The sequence below is a fragment of the Apodemus sylvaticus genome, chromosome 1, assembly GCF_947179515.1.
Source record: "Apodemus sylvaticus chromosome 1, mApoSyl1.1, whole genome shotgun sequence".
NCBI lineage: Eukaryota > Metazoa > Chordata > Mammalia > Rodentia > Muridae > Apodemus > Apodemus sylvaticus.
In genome coordinates, this window is record NC_067472.1 from 138322007 (window position 1) to 138340073 (window position 18067).

The 18067-nt window shown below is 41.1% G+C and overlaps 1 long non-coding RNA gene across 1 annotated transcript in view; it reads left to right on the forward strand.

Moving 5' to 3' along the window:
- The window catches only part of LOC127667646 (uncharacterized), a 30324-nt gene extending 21388 nt beyond the window's left edge, over positions 1-8936 (forward strand). The window contains exons 2-4 of the long non-coding RNA XR_007973910.1: positions 1958-2010; positions 7579-7693; positions 8105-8936. This is a non-coding gene — a long non-coding RNA (uncharacterized LOC127667646). The remainder of the gene's footprint in view (positions 1-1957; positions 2011-7578; positions 7694-8104) is intronic.
- The last annotated feature ends 9131 nt before the right edge of the window (positions 8937-18067 follow it).

An 18067-nucleotide genomic window follows, 5' to 3' on the forward strand; every position in this document is an offset into this window, starting at 1 on the left:
GAGTTTCAAAACAACACATGCTGATTAATATTAGCAAAAATATGGAATATGAATGAAGACTATGTTAACATTTTGTGTCTTTCTATTCAGCCCCCCTTGTAGTTTTAAAATCATTTCCATGAATTCTCTGATTTGTCCACCCCTTAAGAAGGGTTATCTAATTTCTGGAAGTGGTTTGCATGACTCCAGAGACTAAAAATTCAGCTGTGGCATCTATGTTGGGGGATTCCTTGTGTGTGTCTCTGTCTCTGTCTCTCTCTTGCATCACTGGCTTGGGGATGCCTTAAGGGAAGACTTAAGGAGCGAGCAACTTGTGCATCATCTGTGGCTAGCAAGGAACTGATGGCCCACCAACTGAGAGAGTGAACTTTAAAGCAGATTCTACATCTTCATTAAGACTTAAAATCATGCCAACTCTACACAACAGCTTGCTGACAGCCTCAGGAGAGACTTTAAAAAGAGACCACTCAGGAACATTGACTGTACATTTTTGACCTTTAAAAATTATGGGGGAATAAAATGCCCATTGTTTGAACTTAACTATGTTTCTGGTTAATTTGTGGCAGGAACAGATAACTAGTAAACCCCTAGGAAGGAACTCATATGCTACCTGGCATTGATTACAAAAGGCACTTACTAAACATTTGTTGACATTTGAATTAAGATGCACAAGTACAAGGTTTGAGTTATATCCTTCCATAATTTTCTCTATTTTGATAGCCTCTTTAAAAGTGGCTTCACAAAAGAGTTTTCTGGGGCAAGATGTCTTTAATTATTAAAAGTTAACTCAGTTGACAAATATTTATTGTTGCCTCTATTTGTCAGTGAATCAGTGTCTTCAGTTATGAAATACTTGTGAGTTTAATTGAGCATCTGCCATGCTTTTGTGGATGGGATATTTATGAGTCTCTCACTTTAAGCCTCTCTGCCGATAAAGGTTAAAACCCAGATGTTGTGTTCAGTAAATATCGCTGACCAAGGAAGTAGAGGGAATGTCAGTTTTATAGCTGACATGCTCAAGATATTCCTAGGAATGAAACATTAAAATGTCTATGACTTATCACAACACAGGATTGTTCTCATGCACAACACATATTAATTTTGGGTCTGCAGGGTGACTCTGATCCACACACCCTCAGGGAGCCGAGGAAAAGGAGACTGTCTCCAGTGACTAGATCATTTCATATTAGCAATGTCCTCTAGTTCCTAGCAAGGGAAGAAAACTCTCTCTTCAGTGGTGACATATGAGTATGTCCTGTTGACTTGGACTGCTGTCTGGTTAATCATAAACTTAAATGGCCTGAGAAAGAGAGTCAGTTGTCTGTCTAGAAAGGTAGGTGACCTACCTGTTTATGAGTATCAGAGGTGGCCACTATGTTCCACATCACATGATGTCATCAGCATTGGGTAGATAAGAAAACTGAGGCCTAAAAAAAAAAAAAACTGGAATACAGGGTATGAAATAAACTGAGGCAGAGCCAGGTGTAGAATCTGGGTCTCCTGCTACAAAGTATTGCTTCATTGTTTGACAGGCATTAGCTTGTTTCTTCATGGGAATGATAGCTCAGAAATATTGCAAAGCTATATAATACATGGCATTAAGCATAAATAAAGGAATCATCCCCTTACAGTGACTTCTAGGTCATCTCCTCCAATGCCGTGAAGTGAGAAGTTTCTCATACACAAGCGAATGTGAATGTTTGGCATTACTGCTAATGGGTAGTCATAGTAACAATATCTTTCAGATACCTAGAGCCTTGAATTTCTCAAAGCACTTTCAAATGTCTTTCCTGAGTTCTGTGCATGATTTATCTGAGTGACACAAAATCAGTGTCATTATCTTAATTTTACAGATACATAGGGAAATGATGTGACATGCCAAGCTTACACAGCCAGTTAAGGATGACACTCGAACCAGATCCCAAGGCGTAGGCTAATCATGTTCTTCTTTTTCCAGAGACCATAGATTTCCAATGTGAGAGGGGTAATTAGCACTTTCCTGAGGTAGAGGTGAGTATGGCTATCTGACTCCTTTTTGTTGTTGACATTCATCTGAGTTGAGGGATCTCACTATGTGGCTCAGGCTACATTCTAGACTGGCTGGCCAGCAAGTCCTCAGCATCTTTCTGTCTCTGCCCCACAGCTTGATGCCAAGCCCAGTTTGTACATGGGCGGCAAGCTAAAGTGAGGTCCTCATGCTCATGTAACAAGCAAGGAGCCCATCTCACCAGTCTCTTTATATTTTAACATTGATAAGAATAAAATCCCTGTTAATATCTCCAAGGTGCTAATCGACACCTAACTAATCCTCTCCAGTGTTTGGATTGTCTTTAAAATGCAATAAACGTTTTGATCGCCTTTGTTTGTGAGATATAGTTAAAGACTGTACCAAAAACTAGCCACTGGAAAAGTTTCTGTCCTACCCTGTGTGCTTTCTGGTGAGTTCTGTCATTAATTTTCAACATTTTGGAATAACCAAGGGGGAGATGGAAAAGGAAGCAACTCTTAAAATTTTACTATTTCTGTTTCCTGAATCTGGGCAGCCACTGAGGCCCCACCCCAACAGATGATGCACATACTATATGGAGCATTGATTGCTATATCTGGAAATCTTCGTTAAAGGAGCAAGACTAATTTCGGTTGCAAGAAATGGAACCTCAGTAGGGACTGGTACAATAAAAAGGAGAAGGAGGGGGGCTGGAGAGATGGCTCAGTGGTTAAAAGCACTGACTGCTCTTCCAGATGGTCCTGAGTTCAAATCCCAGCAACCACATGGTGGCTCACAACCATCTGTGATGAGATCTGATGCCCTCTTCTGGTGTGTCTGAAGACAGTTACAGTGTACTTACATATAATAAATAAATGAATATTTTTTTTTAAAGGAGAACAGACTAGTTATGTGGTTAAAAGGCCCAGGAGAAGATCTGAATGGGTTGATGATGATACTAGGAAACTCTTCCTCTTCACCTGGTCCTTCTGGGCTAACTTATTGCCAAGTAGATTCCTTTCACCTGTCAGTGGAGACGTCTACCAGCATCTCAAACATTCTGTCTTCCCTTTTAAAGCTCTTTCCCAATAGCTGCCTCAGACAGTCCACTGTTTGCATCTGTAGAACTTGATTACATTACATATCCAGACTTGAAAAACAAACAAACAACACTCATTTTGACTGATTTAGCTTCAGTCATTTGCCAAAAGTTAGATACAGTAAAGTCTTTTAAATTTTAAGGATTGAGAATGGAAAAAAAAAGGAGGTGATGGCATTTAAGAGGAAATTAAGGTGATATTATCACAAATAACAACTATGATCATATAATGCCAACAAGAGGCTGTGCTTCTAAATAAATCTTATTAGCTGATATTTATGTAGCACATTCCTATTTCCTAACTTCTTGTACATGAGCTATATCACTTAATTATCTTGGAGGCTTTGGAAGGGCAGATAATATTATCTTCTCATATGCTAGGCTAGATGGCAGACTAGAGATTTGGAGAAATGAGATGACTTACTCAAGCTGGTATAAGCAATAACTAAAGTTGGTCTCTAGATTCAAATCTCCAGTTTTCCTCAAAGCTCATCAGTATCTTATTTTGTGTAAGGCCAGTAGGGTTAACTAGGAGCTAACAGAAAAACTTTGCAATCAAATCATTGAGGAAGAGCTTGAAGCCAGGCACGGTTGACTGTTCGCCATGCAACCTTGGCCAGATTTCTTATCTAACCTCAGGTTACTTGTCTACACTGTTGGAGCATTCCGTAGCTCATGAGAGTCTACATGGTTAAGTGAAATAATGCTGGGCAGGTGCTCGTCCGTGGCTCTGATCGCTGCCTTTGCTTTACATAGGCCAGTTATTGTTCCTGTTATTATCATGTATCTGGAAATCCAGACCCAACTTGTATTGCCAAAGAGAAATAAAGGGCTGACTCACTGGATTGTACTGAATTGTACTGGATTGTACCATGCTTCTGATTCTGCCAGCCACATCTTTCAAGCCTGGGCGCCATGGGAGGCTAGGCTGCCTCGTGGGGCCTGCTTACCTCACCACCTTACCTTCTAATTGTGTTTTACTTCATTCTGATCATCTGCCTCAAATCCAAGTATTTACTACATGCACTCTCCTGATTAGAAGATCAAGACTATTTTGATCATTCTACAAGACAAATAGAAATTCTGAGGCTTGATTAATTAAATTTAAACAGGTATAAAAACTTATACGAGTTTATTGGAATTTGTCTTTATGTACTAAAGAAACTCTATGCAAATAATTTTTCTTGCTTTTGCCTTGCTTTGAACTTTTCCCAAATCATACTACAATTAGATTTTCTCAGTTTTGATTTCACAAGAAAGAGAGACCAGTTATTTCTGTACACATCCGATTTTGGTGCTTTTTATAATGCTAACTTTGAATGTAATGGTCAAGGCATCAGCTTCATTGGATTAGACTCTGGTCAGCAAGAGGCCTTGTAGAGTAAAGGCAGATGAAGAGGAAATGCATGTTCCTAAGAGGCAAAGTCTGTCCTGGTGACCCATTGCTACTTTCATTTATGCAGGACCACCGAACATCACAGAAATAGAGTTCAGTGCAAGAACAAGGCCAGCTTTCAGACATGGCAGCTTATAGTCTAGCAGCAGGTACAGAAAAGACAACCAAAGATGACAGATGAAAGTAAGGTCACTGTTAGTAGAAGTAGAGGAAGTGTCTAGCCAAGATTTGGGGAGTTCTCCTTAAAGATACTGATTACTAAGCAGAGGGATGACTCTATCCAGTTCAGGACTTGGTGCAGAAAGAGAAGAGGCAATTACCCCAGGCCTAAGGAGGATTCTAGAACAAATGGAGGGAATGAAGTCATCTGGGTCATGGAATGGATTCTGCAGGGGCAAATCTGTCAGGCACGGGATGTAAGAAGTGGTTGGAGTCAGATTGAGAGTCAAACACAATGACAACCTCTGACTCCTAAGCTCAAATCCATAAAATCTGCTGTCCCTCTACTGCCACTTTCCCTCTTGAACAACTAGGCTTTCTGGAGACTGAATACAAATAACAAGAATGAGAACCTATTATGTGTTGGGCACAGTGACAGCTGCTTTCCAGTCATGTAAACTTACAATGGCCCTATGATGTAGAAGATGTGGCCCTGTTCATGTTAAAGATGAATGTATGCATGCTTGATGAATAAAATGGCTGCTGTCCTCTCCCTTCCCAGGGAAACCAAGCTAATGGGAGGTAGAGCACAACACAACACATTCATGGTACTCTGGCTCCAGATTGCCTTCTCCACAAAGGTCTGAAGCATCTAGGAGTCTTCCGTGATGGAATGCCCTCTAGAATTTTCTACACAGTATGATGCCAAATATAAACAGTCCTAGCACTGAGAGATCTGACACTATTAGAGCCAGGGAGATGGTTCAGGGAGTAAAATGCTTGCTGTATGAGCAGGAAGACTTTGGTTTGGATTGCTAGCACCCACATACAAATTGGGCATAGTGCCATATGTCTGTAAACCCAGTGCCTGCCAGATAGGTTAGGTAGATCTTAGGGGTTTGTTAACAAGCCAGTCAAGCTGAAATGGTGGGCTCCAGATGCAATGACAGAACCAAAATAAAGCGGACAAATAATCAAGGAAGGAACCTCATACTGATGCCTGGCTTGAGAACATACTGGCCATAACAAACCTATCAGTATGCACAAGTACACCTCCTACTCCTACACCACACACACAAACAAGTACACATACACACACACATACACACACACACATGCACACCACACGTCACTTATGCGCACACCCCAATACACACATTATATGCATCACACATATACACACCACACACAACCAAATCATACACACATGTAAGTACTCACACATACACACATACACACACATGCATACCACATGCCACTCATATACACACCACACATACACACACTATATGCATTACACATGCATATACCACACATACACACACCATACACATTACATATAAACACACCACACACAACCAAATCATACACACATGTAAGTACACAGACACACACACATACATACACATCTATTAGTATTAATTTCCTTTTTGTGGAGATAATCTAGACGATGTTTAAATACGTCTTATAAAACAAGAATTTATTTATCTGGGTTTTGAGACAGAGTCTTGTTTTTGTAGCCCTGGCTGGTCTGTTAGATGGTAATGTAGCACAGGCTGGCTTCAAACTTGTGGCAATCCTGTCTCACCCTCTTGAGTAATGAGATTATAGGTATATGCTGTATGCCGAGAGAAAGATGATCTTAAGCTCCAAATTATGGGTCCACAGAGTTTGCTTTGAGGTGCTTCCAGACTCCTTCTATCTCTACTTTGACTTTTTCTTTACTGCCCATGATAAAACTGGACATGCCATTGTCCCTTAGAGTCAGTAACATGTCCTGGTTCTCAAGAGCTGATACCTTTGCCTTTTCAGAACTATTATGTTTTTTAGATTTTATTCTAAGACTAGATTTTACCATAACGTATTAAGGACTTTATTGTACTGTATTGGTAAAGTTTCTCTTCTCTGTATATTATTTACAGTATTTTTACCCCATGCATAAACACAGTCTTTGCTGCTCTCTCAGAAGTTCATTGGGAGCATGCCTAAGTTACAATACTGCTTCTGACCCATCTATAATAGTGGGCATTGAAGTCCTTCAAGCTGCATTTCCTTTTCACGGAAGGGAAAAGTGAGAAGGAGCTAAACAAGATAATGTCTTTAAAAAAAAAGGACTGAATCCAGTTGGGCATTGCAGTGTATATCTAATCCCAGCACTCAGGAGGCAGAGGCAGGTGGATGTCTGTGATGGGCCAGCCTGGTCTACAGAGCAAGTTCCAGGACAACCGGGGCTACACAGAGAAACCCTGTCCTCCAAAACCAAACCAAATAAACCAACCAAAAAAAAAAAAAGGCTGAATCCCAAATCTTGATAACTTTATAGAGGGCTTTTTTACTGACATTCAATATGACAACCTCAAAATTAACGTTGGCTTCCTAATAACATCTGTATTGCACTTGCAGCCTTTCAAGCAGACTGTATACTCCCTCAGGAGAAATATGTCATACGTATTAACTGTTTTCATATTTGTCGGGTGTACTTCAACAACGATGGCCAGAGAATCAGATTGGAGAAATGCAAATCAGGGCTTGGGACGTGGCTCAGCGGGTGAGGGCTTGTCTTGTAAGCACAAGACCCTGGGATCAATCCTGAGGCAAAAACACAAAACACAACAAAATATCACATCTTATCTATATTACCAGAGGATGTTTATACTGCAAAACAAATATTTTAGAAAAATCATTAATCCTTAGAATTGAGCTTTTGGTATTTAACTTTTTTGTTGTTGTTCCTGTCAAGTAATATTTGCGACCTCAGAGCCAGTCATTTGGTTTTCATATCCTATGTCCACTGTTCTTCTAGGACTTGTAAGCATGGATAAACAGTCTTTTATTATCCTGCTCAAGTATGGGAGGCATCCCTTTGCTGACCTACTTATAATCAACTGTGATCTCCTAGAGGCAAGCGAATTGATTGACTCTCTCCTCCTCAATTAGCCACAGGAATGGATCATACATCTTCCTGCCCCATCTGAAAAATCCAACTCAGTGATTGATTTTACAGCTGCCCATGACTGCAAATTCCTCAGCAAGAATTCCAGCAGGTGAAGAGGTATTTTCTATAACTTGCTTTAAATTTCCTTAGCATTAGTGTCTCCTAACAACCTGGTCTCTCATGGAAGGAGAGACAGTAGAATCTATCAGTTTTATTGCCTAGTACATATCTTTAATGCCTAAGTAAATCTCTCATACTGTGTAGTCTGGACTTAGTCATTCTAACTTTGAAAAACTCCCATCGTGATCATATCTCTGTGCCATTCATGTCCTTGCCCTGTTCTGAAATCAGTCATCCCTGCACTACATGGATCTTGTATCTTTAAATTAACTTACTGTTATTACCGTGTATGTACCTGTATGTTTGGTTCAGGAGAAAATTGGATAGGGGTAGGTTTCCTCCTTCCAATTGGGTTCTGGAGTTGGAGGTCAGTCATTCTTTTTGCATAGCAAGCATCTCTTCCCACAGAGATCTCTCTATGGCTCATCTTGAAGAGCATTGTTTGAGCAAAGAATGAAGACAACAATTTAAATGGACAAGCATCGCTTCCCCCAGAATGCTCTTGGAGTGAGATCTTCCTTGTTCACATCCTTTTCACGGAAAACAAAGGAAAATATCTCTATAAAAATGAGGAAATTCATTAAATGCAAAGGGAATTTTCTTTGAAAGTATTTTTTTTTTAAAAACTCTACTTCATTCTTAGCCAGGTGTGGTGGTATACACCTTAAAGCCCAGCACTTGGGAGGTAAAGGCAGGTAGATCTCTGGGATTGAGACCAGCTTGGTCTGCAGAGAGAGTCCCAGGAAAGCTAGATCTACACAGAGAAACCCTATTTAAAAAAAAAAGAAAACATCTGCTTTATTCCTCATATACAGTGTGAGAGGACCCCTTATAGCATTAAATACCTTACGGTTTGTATGTGTGTGGCGCAAATGCAGAAGCCACCGGCTGAGCAGAGCCAGGCAAACACGTAAAGGCTGAGCTGAATTCATAGCATCTTTCAGGAAATGTGTTTGGGAAATACAGCCAGGGATCTTGGGATTATCTTGATTTTAATTTTTACATTCCGTGAGGAGAGTAATAAACCTTCTTTATAATTAAATAGAATGGTTTTCTATCTTATGAAATAGATGCCTCAGGCATTGCTACTAATGAAGCAAAATACAAACAAAACATGTAGTCATCCAAGGACTCTGTTTTCAACAGAATTTCCCAAATAAGTCTCTTCTCTTTTTGCCCTCAAATAATATCATTCTTGCTATTGTTCTTTCATTAGTTTTACAATGTCAGTATCAAGATGAACCATTTGTTTACCCGAGAAAACTTTTGTAATATTTTAAACCTTCAATAAAAGTTGTGTTTTGATAAAACCTATTTCATCATTATTTGACATGTATATGCTGAAATCCCGGTTCTTTCTGTTTGTTGAGACAATGGAGCTTGGAAATACATGGAACTTTGTGGAGTCAGGGTGTAGAATAACAGAAGCAAAATGTATACATTCTCATATAACAAGCAAAAGCAGAAATGTGGATCAAATTGAGGGTGTATATTGAGGCAGGGTTACGTGCTAGTTTTTAAAATTATTATTCATTTGTTAATTGTGAAGACAATGAGAAAGAAAGAGGAGAGAAGGAAGACGCAGTGTTAGGGAGAAGATAGCTAGAAAGTGGGTCTAGAGCGTCACTTCCTCTTTCATGTCTTTGTTACTCCCCTTTTCTTCTTTCCTTCAACCCTGTCTACCTTCTACTTTAAGGAAAGATGACACAATAGCTACTATGTTTACATATTAGGCGAGGCAAGAGGACTCATGGATAAATAAGGCAAAGACGTAGGACCAGGCAAACAAAAAAGCAAATGTGCTTGGTGTCAGCCTAGGAGAGAGAGAGAGAGGGAGAGGGAGAGGGAGAGGGAGAGGGAGAGGGAGAGGGAGAGGGAGAGGGAGAGGGAGAGGGAGAGGGAGAGGGAGAGGGAGAGGGAGAGGGAGAGGGAGAGGGAGAGGGAGAGGGAGAGGGAGAACACAGAATGGTTTCTGGGAAGGAAGTCCAGGAAGCCTGAAGAGCAAGGCTGAAGGTGGAAAGTTCTCCAGCAAGGCTGTTAAATCTTTGAGAATCAGTGTATGCTTCAAAGCTAGAACAGACAATGCCCCCGCCCCTACTCAGAAAGCCATGAAGAGCTGCCATGCTGTGCATTGATAGTAGTAGAGTATTTGTCCTACTTGTATGAGGCTCTATGATTGATCCCCATCACAGGAAGTGAGGAGGCTGGGACAGAGATAGTGTACTTATTCCTAAATCTAATGATTAGTTAGAGTGGAAATTATTAAACAAAATTCTTTTGATGTAGCTTTAGAATAGAACCTCAAAGAGCAGGTTTAAAATTCAGGTGGTTCAGTTGTTGAAGTTCTCCTGCAGGCTGCACAGAACCCTGCGTTCCATCCCCAGGGCTGCAAAGAATAGTCAAGGGAGTACATACCTCTAATGCCTTGAGAGGCGGAAGCTGAGGTTAAGGAGTGGAAGGTCACCCTTTATTACAGAATGAGTTTGCACATGATCCTGAGTCATTATGTATCAATGAATTCCGGATTATGTGAAATATCTGAATCTGTATCCTCCTTCCTTAGCAAAGACCTAAAACTGACAAGGCAGTCAGTGAAGGCTGACTGTAAGCAGTAGAGATGGTTGTGCCTGTGAACTGGCAAAGCTGACTCCACAGGCGTGCAGTTCACCAAGGCAAACCTACAAGTTTTCAGCATCAACACTCATGGCTTCGAGATGCCACAGAAAACGCTTTCCAGATGCTTAATGCTTTTGTTTTAAGTACTGGGAGTTCAGCCCAATGCCTTGTGCACACTAGGCAAGAGTTCTGCCGTAAAGGTTAAGTTCCTAGTCCTTGGTTTTATGCTGTAGCATGGGCTGGGCTTGAATGGGCACCTTACCCCGACACACCCCAAGGCTGTAATCATATGTTTGTGATACCACCCCTGGCTCAGACACTTAACACTTTTAATACCAGCTATCAACAATAACAACAACAACAAAACCAACTTCTTTCTTCCCTTTCTGTCCCCACCCATGCACCCCCTTTTTGGTGTGTTTTGTTTATTTTTATTTATTTTATTTGGGAGTAATCAAACACATACAAATAAAATCGTAGGCAATTTGAGATCCCCACACCCCACTGAGTCATTTTTTTTCACAATAAGGGGGACTTAGAGGTTGCTCATATTTCTTCTACCTATTGTCCTATTGGTTCAGAAAATTAATTTCAAGCTCCTATTGTGCTAGAAGTAAAAGCCCCACTCCTGCTGCGGTTTCCAGTAGGAAAGAAACTTCTGTTGGAAAATGCCTCTGCAGGGTCAGGCTGAGATGTGCCTGGCTGAGGTCTGACTCACTATCCACAAGGAATGCAGCAGTGTGAGCCACACCCTCCTCCCAAAGCATTCTAAATCCTTCAGGATCAGTTCAACCATTCACCTTCACACTTTCATAGGCTTATCTGTTGATGGGATTAACCATTTTGGTTGAAACTTTGGTGCATGTTCTTTTTGGTTTGGCCTAACAAAAAGGTATTGAAACATATATGTTGTCTCTATTTAAATGTAGGAATATATTCTCTTACTCTGGCATGATGGCACTGGCCTGCAATCCTAACTCTGAGAAGTCCGCAACAGCAGACTGAAGGCTTACCTGGAATACCCAGTGGGATCCAGTTGAAGGGCAGAAATGGGTGGATCCTTGGAGGTCATTGGCCAGATACCCTAGCCAGCTTTAGGGTTTAGTGAGAGACCCTGTCTCCAAAAAATGTGGAGAACAATTGAAGAAGTCATCCTGCCCTGATCTTCAACCTTCACATACATGTGAACACATGTGCACATGCCACATAAACATGTATATGAAAACACACATACATTTTTTAAAATGGAGAGAAAGAATGAAAAAGACAAGAAGCATATAACCTAAAACTTGGTAGGGGGAATCATAATAAGGTCCTGGGTTCTTATGCAGACTTTGGGTTCAATTTTTAATATATATTTTAATTTAATCTATTGATTTTTAATGGCCTGCAGCCAGTCACCATCTTTTTCTTAGCTCAGCAATTCAATTCAAAGCTCAGGAAACAGATGACTTGTGTCAGGTTATGAAGTAGTCATAGCTCAGTCACATCCATACAGTGGCAAATACATATTCTGAATGCAAAGTGAGACATGCCATTCAGATATGCATTCACTTTGCACTCAGATATACCTTCATGCTTACGCAAAATAGAAAGTCTGAACTTTTGGAGCAGTGCTTTTTTTTTTTATTCAAGGGAGGTTATAATGCTTAGACATTTCAAAGATGTTTCAGAGAAGAATTTAAAAATATTTTAAACTGATATTATTTTTATTAAACTACAATACTATATAATTTAGCGAGCACAAGGCTTCAGATAACTTGAGAATTCTTTTATGTTTGAAGAAGCTCATCTTGGCTGCTGAGATGGCTCACTGGGTAACGGCAAGTACCAAGCTTGGTTACTTGAGTTTGAACCTCAGATCTCACAAGGCCTAAGTGTGACCCCACAGGAGTACCCCAGTTCTCACCGTGTCACCGCCAACAGATAAATGTTCAGAGGAGCTCTCTCTCTCTCTCTCTCTCTCTCTCTCTCTCATAACTCCCTCTATAGATCAGGCTGGCCTTTAACTAATTCACAGAGATATACCTGGCTCTGCCTCACTAGTGCTGAGTTTAAAGGAGTGCACCACCATTGCCCTGCTGGAAGCTAATCTTCTATGCTGAGCAGTTGTTATATCATTGGTGATATTGTTTGCAAGGGCATTTTACAGGACAGCAAATTTGACTGTACAACTTACCTTTGGGACTTTCCATGTGTAGGTCATGTGATTGCTAGGCAGGGACATTCTGTTTACCCACATGCTGACACATTCTCCAGAACTCCTCATGGAGTCTCCCATGGAGAGTTTCACAACACAGAACTGAATGGATGCTCCAGCATAGTTAGTGACATCAAAGAATGCTGAAATACCCAGTTCCAGTGTCTACACCTGAACTTGGTTATTGACCTCTTTTCTGCCATTTCCTGTTTCAAGGTAGAGGAATATTCCATAAAGGAGCTAGTCAACTTATAACAGCAACAAAGATAAGAAACTGCAATGCCAAAGCAGACTGAACATTTACTGTAGGTAAGAGATTCTGCTAAGCACTGTTATCTTAGGTAATCAATACAGCAAACACGGAAGGCATATTCCTGCTAGACCTTCTATTTTACATAAGAAAATTGTAACTCAGAGGAGCAGTGCTGGGGAGGGGCAGAGCTCAATTCAGGGGTCTGATTCTGGGTTCTGTGCCCTGGCTCATCAGGCTGGACCAGGCAATATAAAATATTTTAGAAAAACAGTAATCTTTCTTTAGTCACTTGTACATCTAATGCAAATTTAGAATGAGAGATTTGCTTATCTTTCCATTTTTTTCATTTGTTCTTCATTTCCTCTTCCCCTTCCTCCCTTCTTTCTTTCTTTTTCTTTCTTTCTTTTTCTTTGTTTCTTTCTTTCTTTGTTTCTTTCTTTGTTTCTTTCTTTGTTTCTTTCTTTCTTTCTTTCTTTCTTTCTTTCTTTCTTTCTCTTTCTTTCTTTCTCTCTCTCTCTTTCTTTCTTTCTTTCTTTCTTTCTTTCTTTCTTTCTTTCTTTCTTTCTTTCTTTCTTCTTTCTTTCTTTTGAGGGCCTCACTCTATAGCTTAGGACACCCTGGATCTCATTATTTTGTTCACGTTGACCTTGAACTTGCAGGAATCTTCCTGTCTCAGTCTCTTATGCATTGGGATCTCAGGCACACATTAATCATGCCCAGCCTCACAACACGTTACAAGTTACATAGCAGGAACTATTGTGGCTACACCTGTGGGTTGAAGGAGATGAACAAGACAAACCCAGTTCCTCGCAGTCCTCCGTCCTCTAGTCTCCTTCGCAGAGGACATGGGCTAGACAGCTTTAGAACCTGGCTGTTGCCATCCCAACTTGTGTGGTGCAGCTTTCAAAACTAGTTTGTCTGTAATTCTGAGCGAAGATAATGAGCTCTGCTGACAGGTTTTAGTCTTATAGTTGCCCAAAACTTATTTTGATCTAAAGATGGCTTTGGTCTTGTGCTTTGGTAATGGTTGAGGATTTCTCCAGTGTCTGCTTGTCTTGCGGCCATTTACCCCACCTAAGCTATTAAGTTTCATTGTTGACTCTTAGTTAAAAAATTTCCATATGTTCTGACCTCATGACACTTAAACCTTGCTCATACAAGTAAAACAAGAAGACTAGTTATTTGATATTACAATGACAAATCAGCTGGTACACACTGGAATAGTTCTGTTCCCACTGGTGCATTAGCACTGCAGAGAGAGCCACAGATTATTAATTAGGATGCACAGGAGAGAATTTGCCTTTTGTTTGTTAATTTCCAATAGAAATCTAATCACCAGAAGCTACAGTTGCTGTGTATTCATCTCTCATTGTCAGCGCCTTCCGTTATATCATCATGTAAGAACTGCCCAAAGAAATAAAAAACAAAATTGCCATGTGGATTGCTTAACACTCATCTCCTCCCACCTGCCTGAGGAGGTGTCTGAGGAGAGAAGCGGCACCAGTGCCAGCCTTACTCAGGCCCTGAGGGTGAGGAGTCTACTCACATGTGGGAATGCCAGTCAACCCGGGTACTTGCAGAGCAGGCTTTGGCAGGCCACCAGCGGCATGGTATTTCATAATTCAGGCTTTGGCCCAGAGGATTCTGAGCCAAGCATAGACAAGTAAGGCTCAGAGTACAAGAAGGAAGTTTATTTCATGAACCAAAACCTCGAAAGGAGGAAGCAATTTTCCTTGACTTTTATTCTTACTTTCTGGTTTTCTTTTCTTTCTCTTCTTCTTCTTCTTCTTCTTCTTCTTCTTCTTCTTCTTCTTCTTCTTCTTCTTCTTCTTCTTCTTCTTCTTCTTCTTCTTCTTCTTCTTCTTCTTCTTCTTCTTACCTGCCTTCTGCTTTGGTTTTCCCCATCAAACTTTTTCAGCATATTTAATTATTCTGTCTTCGGTGTTTCTGAATGTATTGCCACACAAATGCATACCTAAGAGATGTGCCGGCTATTTGATTTAAGAGGATTATTAGGTAATAAGACACTAAAGCATCTAATGTTTATTGAGCACTTACTTAGACTGAGTGTTGTGCTAAGATCTGTATGGGGCTTCTTAGGTGACTCTTGGGATCCTGATATTGGGGTGCTCTTACCAGGCCTAGTTACAGCTGAGAAAGCCTAACATGGGACTCTTTATAACTCCCCAGAGGTCACCAGGTTAGTAGGTTTCAAAGCTAAGGGAGAGTTCCTGTAGGCAATCAAGTCACTTCCTTAAGTGATCCCTTATTTCTGCAACGGCAAACAGCTCTTGTCTCAGTGTTCCAGGAGATATTGGCAAGGTCTGGTTTGCCGCCTTCAGGAAGCACCCACTTACATTTCTTTAAGCCAAAAGGCACTAGATCAGAAGACAATTTGGCACGTGAATACACTATGAACACATGCTCTATCAGTCATAACCTTGGACACCTTGAACAACTTACACTTCCAGGAAAACTTTATGCTTCTGTGGTTTAGAGTAACTGTCATGGTTTAAGTTTGAAGTGTATCCAATGAGCTCCTGTTACAAATGCTTGTCCCCTGCTAAAGGTGCAATCTGAAACTGGCGTGACAGATCGAGGTGGCAATGACAGACAGAACCTTTACAGGGTGGGGCTTAACTAGCGGAAGTAGGTCACTAAAGGGTGAACTTTGAAAGGTTTACTTACCCTCAGTAATTACACTTCTGCTTCCTGGTCCACCTTAGTGGAAACAGCCTCCAACACAACGACTTGGAGGTAGAAATGACCCACCCAAACTTTCCTCCCTCGCCTCAATGGGCTGAACACTCTGAAGCCCTAAACCAGAATAAATCCTGCCTCCAAGTAGTTTCCATCATGTATTTTGCCACAATGACTGTCTAAGTAGCCAATACCGTAACATTGTTCCTAATGGCTAAGACAGGGATGCAATTAAAATGTGTTTCACAGGTGAGGGAACAAACTGTGTCAATCTGGACACTCTGATTGGTGATGCTATTCACCAATCAAGAGATGAGCCATCAAGCCATCAGCAGACATAGGAAATTTAAAGTCATGGCGCCAAGTGAAAGAAGCCCACCCGAAAAGGCAGCATAATGTAAGACTCTCATGCAAAAAGACAAAAGTATAGGGATAGGAAAAATGTCAGTTATTTCCATGGGTTGATGGGGAGAGACAGGTAAACAGGCAGAGAACACAGGATACTGGGAGGGATGGAAGAACTCTATATGTTACAGTAATGGCAGATACATGCCATTGCAGCCTGTGAACATCTACAGACTATACTACACTGTCAGTGAATCCAAACGTAAGCTATAGAAATTTCTCTCCAAGGGTAGTCACACTCCTTTAAGCCCAGCACTGGAAAAGCAGAGGCAATAGGATCTCCGTGAGTTTGAGGCCAGACTGGTCTACAAAGCAAGTTTCAGGACATCCAGGACTACACAGACAAACCCTGTCTCAAAATACCAAAACAACAAACAAAAACAAAAAACCCAAACAAAACAAAACAAACAAACAAACAAACAAAAAACCTCTCAACAACAATATATCACGTCTGTCTTAGGGTTTCTATTACTATGAAGAAAGACCATGACTATGCTAACTCTTACAAAGGAAAACATTTAATTGAGGCTGGCTTGTATTTTCAGAGGTTTATTCCATTATCATCGTGGTGGGAAGCATGGCCGTGTGCAGGAGAAGGAGCTGAGAGTTCCACAACTTAATATGTAGGTCACAGGAAAAGAACTGTGTGCCTAGGCTTAGCGTTGGAGACTTCAAAGGCCACCCCAACAGTGAGACACTTCCTCCAACAAGGCCAAATCTACTAGGACAAGACCACACTTCCTAATAGCTCCACTCATGACAGGCCACGCATTCAAACACTTGAGTCTATGGGGGGGCATTCTTACTTAAGCCACCACAATGCCATACCAAAAATATTTAAAATTTCATGTGATATATATGCTCTAACATGTTAGGACTTCTAAATTAAAATAAGTTGTGGATTGTTATGCATATAATGAACATTGTTTATGTATTGGAAAAGGAATTTAAATGCGGAAAAAGGTTTATGCTGAATTGCAGTCACTTAATTTTTTTCTATAACCAGTTTGAAATAATATTTAAGTATTGTAACAGGCACACACTCACACACATATCATGATGTGGCCATCATAAAATGCGTTGTACCAAAGCAAAATATACATATTAAGAGAAGCTGGTAGGAGAAAAACGTGACCTCTGAATCCTTCCCATTTAGGCTTTCTATCTACCTAAAACTGAACACACACACACACACACACACACACACACATACATATACGCGCATGCATGTTCTCACACATGCTCAGCACAACCCTTCAGTCTTCATTAACTTTTTGAAATAGAGTGTGGGTAAGCAGAGGCAGTAATGAAAAGGAAGGACCAGCAGAACCTTTCCCTCTCCTTTCTACCTATTCCATGTTTTTATTGCCTATTCAAAACAAATCAATTTTAGAAAAGTAAGTGTCTCTATTACATATTCATAGTACGCTGTGACTATTAAAGCCATGTGGCTGGGGGTGTGGCTCGGTGGTAGAATACATGCTGAGCATGTGTAAGGTCCCGAGTTCAATATCCAGAACCCAAACAAGACAAAGGAAACCACTACAGAAGAAAGAGGCCCCAGTGTGGGGGAAGCCCCGAGGCTATGCGCTCATGTGGGACCTATTTCCAATGGTGAACTCTTTGTGTCCTGTGTTTCTGCTACATTAGGAACACCTTGCTTAGGAATGGCCCACTTGGGTAGGAAGTGGTGGGTGTGCTCAAAGAGGTCAGAGATTTTTCCCATCTCCACGCCCCCTACCCTTCCTAGTATCACACGGTTTCCTTTGTTCCTCACGTTGGAAGGCTGGCCCTGGATGTCTAGTCAGCATTCAGAGGCCACTGAATGGAGTCTGTGCTTGAGCAGAGGGGCATATGAAGGATACATCATCTCACAAAGCGAGGGAGAGAGGGCAGCAGAAAGGAAGAAAGGAAAATGAGAGAGAGACAGAGACACAGAAAGGAGAGAGGGAGAGGGAGGAGAGAGAGGGAATGCCAACCATTGTGATGGGTGGGGGGGGTGAGGGGGAGCTGGTACAGCTTCCGCTGAAAAGCCAGGTTTTGGTAACTGGGTCTTGAAAAAGAAAGGTTGCCATCAGATTTTCCAGCAAAGGACAGAGCTGGAATTTTGCCTGGTTCTTCTCCACGTCAACCTTGGAAGGAGCACCACACAAAGAGACTAGCTCCTATCTGCCACCATTTTCTGCGTCCCCTCTAC